Raw genomic sequence first — 7,927 nt, forward strand, 5'->3', positions numbered from 1 at the left:
AATATCTAGAATTTCAGATCTTATTCATCCCCTTGTCCGAACCGCCAATCATCCCGGAATAATAGAAGAAGTCAACGAGCTTCGCGCTCGAGTAGTGGCTTTGGAAAATATGGTGCAAAACCTACGAGCACCAGCAGTAGCACCATCAACATAACCAGCACCACCAGTACCATCAGCATCACCGCCAACAGCATCAGCTTCACCAACAACAACATCTGCATTCCACGCCTCAACATCACACTCAGTACCTCAAACATTAACATCATACGCCCCATAGATATCAAGGAATATTAGTAATAATGAGTTAAGATGTATTGACTCATTCTTCCTGAAGAATTATATATGTATACTTTATATATATATGGTTTGGAACAATAATAAATATTTTCGTACTAAGCTATTACGTGTGAAACTTAACTAGTAAATACTACTCGGTTAATTCATATCACTAATATGCTATGATGTACATCCTTCGTTAATGACTTAACAATCGTTAATCACTGCTTCAGCACACTAAACTCCATTTTCATAATAAATCAAGTGTATTATTCAAATACATGTTTGATTTTACACTTCCATTTTCGATGTACTCAAAACTTTCTAGAAAACATTATTCGTGCCTTGTGAATTTCACAAGAAATCCACGAGCACCAACATCATATACCGAGATATATCAATAACAATGAACGATGAAGTATTGATTCATAACTTCATTAGCGAAATATTTCGCGACAATTATTAAATCTCTAAGGTTTTGGAGATTATTAATTCTCATTTCAACCGTAAATCAAATGAGTTTTAAATTATATTAACTCATTAAATTCATGATTACATCTGAAAGAAAATATATATGTACGTATATTTTCATAAAGATTGTAATTAAATATTCTGTTGTACAAACTGTTGACGGTGAAAATATTTTAACGGGTAGGTAATACCCGAAAAATATTTATATCTCACATTAATATGTTACATCGTACATTCTTCAATTCTGATTCAACAGTCATTAACTATACTACTTACATCCACATATGTATCCGTTCACTAAAGAACAACCATTTTCATACAAATTCAAATACATATTCTGATTTTGACATATCGGAATTTAAGTAAAACTTTAGCAAGTGTTATCTTCTTAAAGATCACTACATTCATGAATTATATTCATTCGTATTCTATGATGAATTATCAAATCAAACCACCGAACTTACCATTCCTTACTTTTGAAAATCACAAACATTTCTTCGTCAACTGTTAGATCCATTGATGGATGCATCTTAGGCTTAAACACTTCAAATTCAAAATTTTTGAAAACATCCTTTGAATCTTGACGATCACAATCAGCGTTCAATCATCTAAAAACGAAATTTCTTGAAACCATCTCAGATTGATAACCGACGATTCAAATATGGCTGCATTAAATGCAGAGGAAACAGCAAAATTGTAGATGGCCTAAATGGCCAGGAGTTTGATGATAAAGAATGGGGTATTGGGAACGCTCGATAGAAAATTTGGTGCTGAAAAACGAATTGAGCAAACCATGAAGGAGACCGTGGACAAATCACAAGGATTAAACCCGTAATCAAAGAATCTAGATGATTCGATTTCTGATGAAAATCACAAAAGATCTCCTTACGCATTCTAAATCCTTACAGAAGAATTTTTCTCGTTATCATTTGATCTTAGAAAATTCTAAGATATCATCGTATCTTTCGTTATAAATATCCTCCATATTTCTGAAGATACATTCATAACTACTCTTGTCCGAAATTATTCATCACTTCGCACTTTATGTGTTACATAATAAAGGAAACTGTTTTAGTTTCTATATTTCTATAACATACAAGTTTAAATTTTGAATGATTTGAGGTAGTGTTGGGAATTGAAGCATGAGTTAGTATAATATAACGATGTCAGGCCAACGTGATTATATTACAGTAAGCCATGCTAAATTTTTAATGGAAGATGATGATTCATAGACTTTATAATCATCATTTGCCATGTTACATGACTTTTACATTCTACTTAACCTCTGAACATATCAAGAACATATATTCTTGATAGTTCTATCCTTAGTAATTCTAGTAACTTGACAAATCAAATCGTGCTATTACCTTTCCTTCTGCTTTGTATATTATGATCATTTGAAACTCCATACCTACGAATTCTAGACCATTATTCGCTTGACTTGAAGTCGGGAAGGAAAAACAAGAGCATAGAGCTCCGACATATAAGGGAAAATATAAAGCCCGATAACAATACGGAAATTACAAACCGTGTATATCAATGCGTATAGCAACATAAAAACACGGGAGAATTAAAAACACTATAACCCCAAGGTAATTGTAGAAGTAAACAGATTCCTCTGGGGGTAAATGAAAAAGAAGAATGACAAAAACGATAGTTCGGAAAAATATCCAGGATAAGAACTGGATGGAGCATTTTCACAATCTTTGGAAGTATGAATCGAGAAAGAAAGTATAGAAGTGGTGAAGATAATGAAACAAAAGAAGCTAATTTATAGCAAAATTCTAGACACAACAATCAAGGCAATTTTAATTTCCTTAATTATCGGAGAATCAAATCTTATACAGATTATAAAGATTTCCTTTAAATCCCTTGAATTCCAGAAATCACCTTTAATTATGTCAAAAGTTAAGGCAAACTGATATTTTCTTATTTCAAACTTTTAAGATAACTTCATTTATACTCTTCCTATAATCGAATCGTTTTATCCATATTACCCAATGTTGATAAAACAATATCTTCAACTCATATTCATCATTCTTGTTGTAAAGAATGACAATCTCTATCAAATTTCACGACTATGATTTTCATGAACTCCTTTCTATTTTGTCTACCCTAGCGTGGTGGCATAAACGCTCAAGGTTTAAATGAGCTCGATATTATTCATAACACATTTTATATATCCAATTTACTGAAATGACTTGTATAACATCATCATTTTGAATGATCTCCGCATTAATAATAAAATGCACTTCGTAGAAGAACTTGTAGAAATTATGGTTTGTATGATTTTAATTCTTGAAACAGAACAATATTCTATCCGTTGGAATTCACGCAAGGCCCCGAGCATACCTGGGAACGTGAAAACCAAATAAAACGTAAATATCCTTGTCTATGTACGAACAACACCGATTAATGGCAACAACTAAATTTCGGGACGAAATTTCTTTTAACGGGTAGGTACTATAACAACCCTCATATTTCCATGCCTGAATTGACTAATTTGACTATAGGGTTGTTATCCATACGTAATATATAATTAAATTCGACGTTGATCAAATATTTATTTTTAGTCGACACGTTCTGTTAACTAAAGTTTACACTAATTATATAAAATAACTTTAGTTAATATTAATGCGTATTATATTTAAAACTATATGTAACATAATTATTAATTAAATGATAAGTTATTTTATTCATTATATATATATTTTTAGCTTATAAAAAATAAAAATAAAAAGAAATAAGATTTTTTTTATAAATTAAATAATGAGCCCATGAATTTTGACTAAATATTTTCAAATACAAAAACTTATTAAAAACATTTTTAACATGTTTTTATTATTTTGTCAAAATTGGCACCTTTATTTTATTATTTTTTTTTATTTTCATCAACCATTTTTTACCTATAAATACATGGCTCCTCATTCATTTTTTCTTGCCAAACACAAAAACTTAAGTTATTCTCTCAAAACCTTGAAGAAAATTTGAGGTACTTTCTATTTTTATTAATTTTTTTTAATATTGTCATTTATATTTATATTTATTGCATATTCTTTGTAAAATTCGAAATTAATTATGTTTATATGTTATAATTAGTATTATAAGTGTTATGATGCATAAAAATAATTTTTATAATTTATGGAATATTATTTATAATTAAATACGAATTATGTAGTGTTTAAACGTAAAAACAATGTAAAATTCGTAATAAATACTTTTAACCAAAAATAAAATATATATAATTTTTTATGAGTTTTTAAAACTTATATAGATCTTAAAAAATTATAAAAATAATTACTTGGGTCGAATTGGTATTTATTATATAATTAAACTCTATTATTATGTAATTTGAAGGTAAATTAAGAATAAATATAAAATAATAAAAAATATTTTTTTAAATATTTTTCTACAGGTTATTAGACTGATAGAAACTTATAAAAATTATAAAAATAATTATTTGGGTTTATTTAGTAATTACGTAGAATTAAAATTGTTTTGTGAATACATTAAGGGTAAAAACAAAAATAAATACAAAAATATAATAAAAATGTTTTCTTAAATTTTTCTACTAATCTATATGATTAACTAAGACTATAAAAATTATGTATGTAATTTTTAGATATTTAATTTATTATTTAGACATTTTTGAATAATGTTCGATTAATAAAACACTATTATTTTTGAAGTAATTTAGGTATTTATTTAAAGGTAATTATATTTAATATATATAAGACATACTAAGGTATAATAACTAAATATTAAATAAAACTTAGGTTATATTATCACATATATAATTATTAAGTACATTAATAATTCGTTGTGTGTATACACCTAAAGTGAAGGTTAATCAAAGATAATGTATAATTCATGTGAACTTCATCGCTACTCACGGTCGTAAGTGAATGATGTCTAGGTTGCCATTTATGGGTAAGCTTGTGGATCTCGAATGCCATGACTTAGATTCTGGTCAAGAATCCTGGGCCCCCGGTTACATCTGGTCATTCCTGACTTATTTGATAGCAACGAAGTTTGAGTAGAGTTGTACAACATCTTGCTAAAGATTAACCCGAACTTTCTAAAATTGAAAAATTACTATAAGTGGAAACTTTCCATAAATAGTAACCTTCCGAAAATGGAAATTCTTTAGTGAACCATTACTATCAATATAGTACTATATACTATTGTCTGTTAGGCAATGTCTGATCATACGTTCTATCTCTAGGTTGAGATCTCGGTCACGTCCTTCCGTTCAATTCTTTCGTGTGCTACTAAGGTGAACTTCATAGCCCCACTTTTTACTGTTTCATAAATGTTTTACAACTTTTGGGGTGAGACACATGCTTGCTTTATAACTGTTTTACACTTAGACACAAGTACTAAATTGTTAACTATGCTGTCATGCTTTGATTCATGCTAAATCCCTACCGTAATATCGTCAATTGCTACGTTTAAATGCAAACTTAATTATTGTGAGTAGGCCTATTAAGATTAACGTCTCTAACCATTCGACCGTTGGTCTTTGGTTACATAATAATGATTCCACGACACTGACAGTACAAGGTGTCATAGGGTAAACTTGTTTAGTAGCGATATTACAAAATGCAGCAACACTTTTAGATTGATATTTATATATCAATCAACTTTAAACTAAATCTTGTGGTCTAAAACTTTGAATATTATTTATAAACCTGTGAATTTCACTCAACCTTTTTGGTTGACACTTTAAGCATGTTTTGTCTCAGGTGATGATTGAGCTAGCTGTTTGCAACTTTGTGATGATAGATTTGATGCTTGCATGGAGTCCACATCGCATATTATATTTTAGTTCATAAACATTTATTTTACGTTTAAATAATAATGTAAACATGTATTACTGCTTCCGCTGTTTTATTAACAAAGGTTTTATTTAAAAAGTCTCATATAGAGTCGTTCTCGTTTATACAACTGTGTTATGATATGATTGGTCACAATTACCCCTGGTCCATTTTGGGGGGTGTGACATTTTCTTCCATTTCATTCGTTTTTAAATCTCGTGCTCTTCGAATAAGCGATATGTGGCTTAGTATGTGTCAAGTTTGCATTTTGAGTTTCTAATTGTTTCATAAGTTTCGTTCGTAAAGTATATAAAACCGTTAATGAGTCTTAAATTGATACGATAAAAACATGTTCATTTTAAGAGGCAGTTATAAGGATTATATTTTTATGCTATTGTAAGATGGATATTATCTTTGTCAAATTAATTATAAAAATATATATGTTCGAGCATGATTAATGTATACCAGGTTATTAAACCATAGAGAAAATAATGTCTAATATATATATATATATATATATATATATATATATATATATATATATATATATATATATATATATATATTGTTATAATAAGTGTAGATGATCTTAGGTGCTGTTTGTTTTTTAAGATGTTTTTGTCTGAAGATCTGCGGACCATGTCTGCTAAGAAGATGTGGTCTGAAGGTCTCTATGCTGAATAATGAAGACTGTTTGTTTTTATGTCTGCAACATAACTTAATTATGTCTGCAGCACTTAGAAGCACATTTCTAAGTCTGCGAGGCTGCAGACATAATAAGACATTATTTTATCTTATGTCTTCAGAAAAATAAACTGTCTGCAGTAAAAACGTCTGCTGGTGCGCAGACATAAGACATAATAAGGTCTGCAGACAGAAAAACAAACAACACCTTAATTAAGAATAAATTAGTCACAGTTTGTCTATCTAATCATAGATGTTTTTTTTAATATTCTCATTCCTATCAATTGATATTTGTAAGATGATATACATGAAATTGATAAGTGTGCAATTAACTCTCACATTGTTATTACTATTACTATTAATGTTAATATTATATTATGCGAATAATATGCTAAAATCATTAGAAATGTAATTGTTCTTTTATTACATGTATTTAGATGGTAAATGCATTGTTGAAATAAAGAAAAATTAGCGCAATAAATTAATGATCAACATTTAGTAACTTTTAGGAGTAAACATAGTTACGATTAATTGATATTATATGCATATATTGTTTTTGGATCTCACCCTTATACCACTCAAGCCAAGCTTCGGTGGTGACAATTAGCTAATTTAATCTTGATGAATAACTCAAACATGAAGAATACTTGTGTTTGTACATGTGTAAACAAGATAAATAATATAAAGAATATAAACACTGAGATTTATAGTGGTTAAGAAGGATTTTAATTAATCCTCCTTAATTCGCTCATCAATTTCATCAAATTGAGAGTTAGCTTCACGATCTATTCTTCAAACCCACTGGAGATCCAATTACAATTTTTGTACATTGTTAGGCCACGCCAACAATTTTTCTATCCCTTTAAAAGATACAAGCTAGCTTAGATCATCTTGTCTTTAGCTTGGACAAGTATTAATTCACAATAGAATTAATAAGCTTTCTAGATCTCTTTAAGGAAGTAGATCATTAAGCTAAATGATGTTTTTATTACAATGTACAAGAAACTCGCATTGATAATAAGATTACCTCCTAAATCACTTTAAGAAAGTAATTTATATATTATGTAAACTCACAAATATAAGAATTTAAGAATTGAGTTTACAATAATTCTACAACCTATTATTATAGAATCTCTTTTGTTAATTACATAAAGAAATATGAGATGAAGATTTGGCGATTCTCTCAGAAGTATTTAAAATCTTTACTTCAAGAGGGTCAATCTTCAAGTCACTCCAAAGCTTGAAATTTAGAGGTAAGATAGTTCTAAACTCGGATCGTCTGTGGTCGATCTGACGATCGACCTTCCTTCGACCGCATGAATGCTGCTCTGAAACTATATTTGTTACATAGCTGTTGGAGAGCAGTTTGACGTTGATATTATGCCCTATTTACTTAATTTTAAACCTGTAAAAGATGTGTAGTAACATGAACATGTTGTATATGCATAAAGTAATTTCGTTGGATGCATTCACTGAAAGTGACTTGTCACAACAAAATTAGTAAGTCTCTCAAAATCTTGTGATTTCAAAAGCGTTCATGCAGACTATGGAGGCGAACCTGCAATTCATCCGTGGGTTAGACAGCATCAATGATGTTTTTACAAAACGACACTTTTGATACTTTGAATTTACGCGTTGTATGATTTGGTCGTTTGCTAGAGAAAATGTAAGTTTATGAA

This window comes from Rutidosis leptorrhynchoides, chromosome 3 (assembly GCF_046630445.1).
Source record: "Rutidosis leptorrhynchoides isolate AG116_Rl617_1_P2 chromosome 3, CSIRO_AGI_Rlap_v1, whole genome shotgun sequence".
NCBI lineage: Eukaryota > Viridiplantae > Streptophyta > Magnoliopsida > Asterales > Asteraceae > Rutidosis > Rutidosis leptorrhynchoides.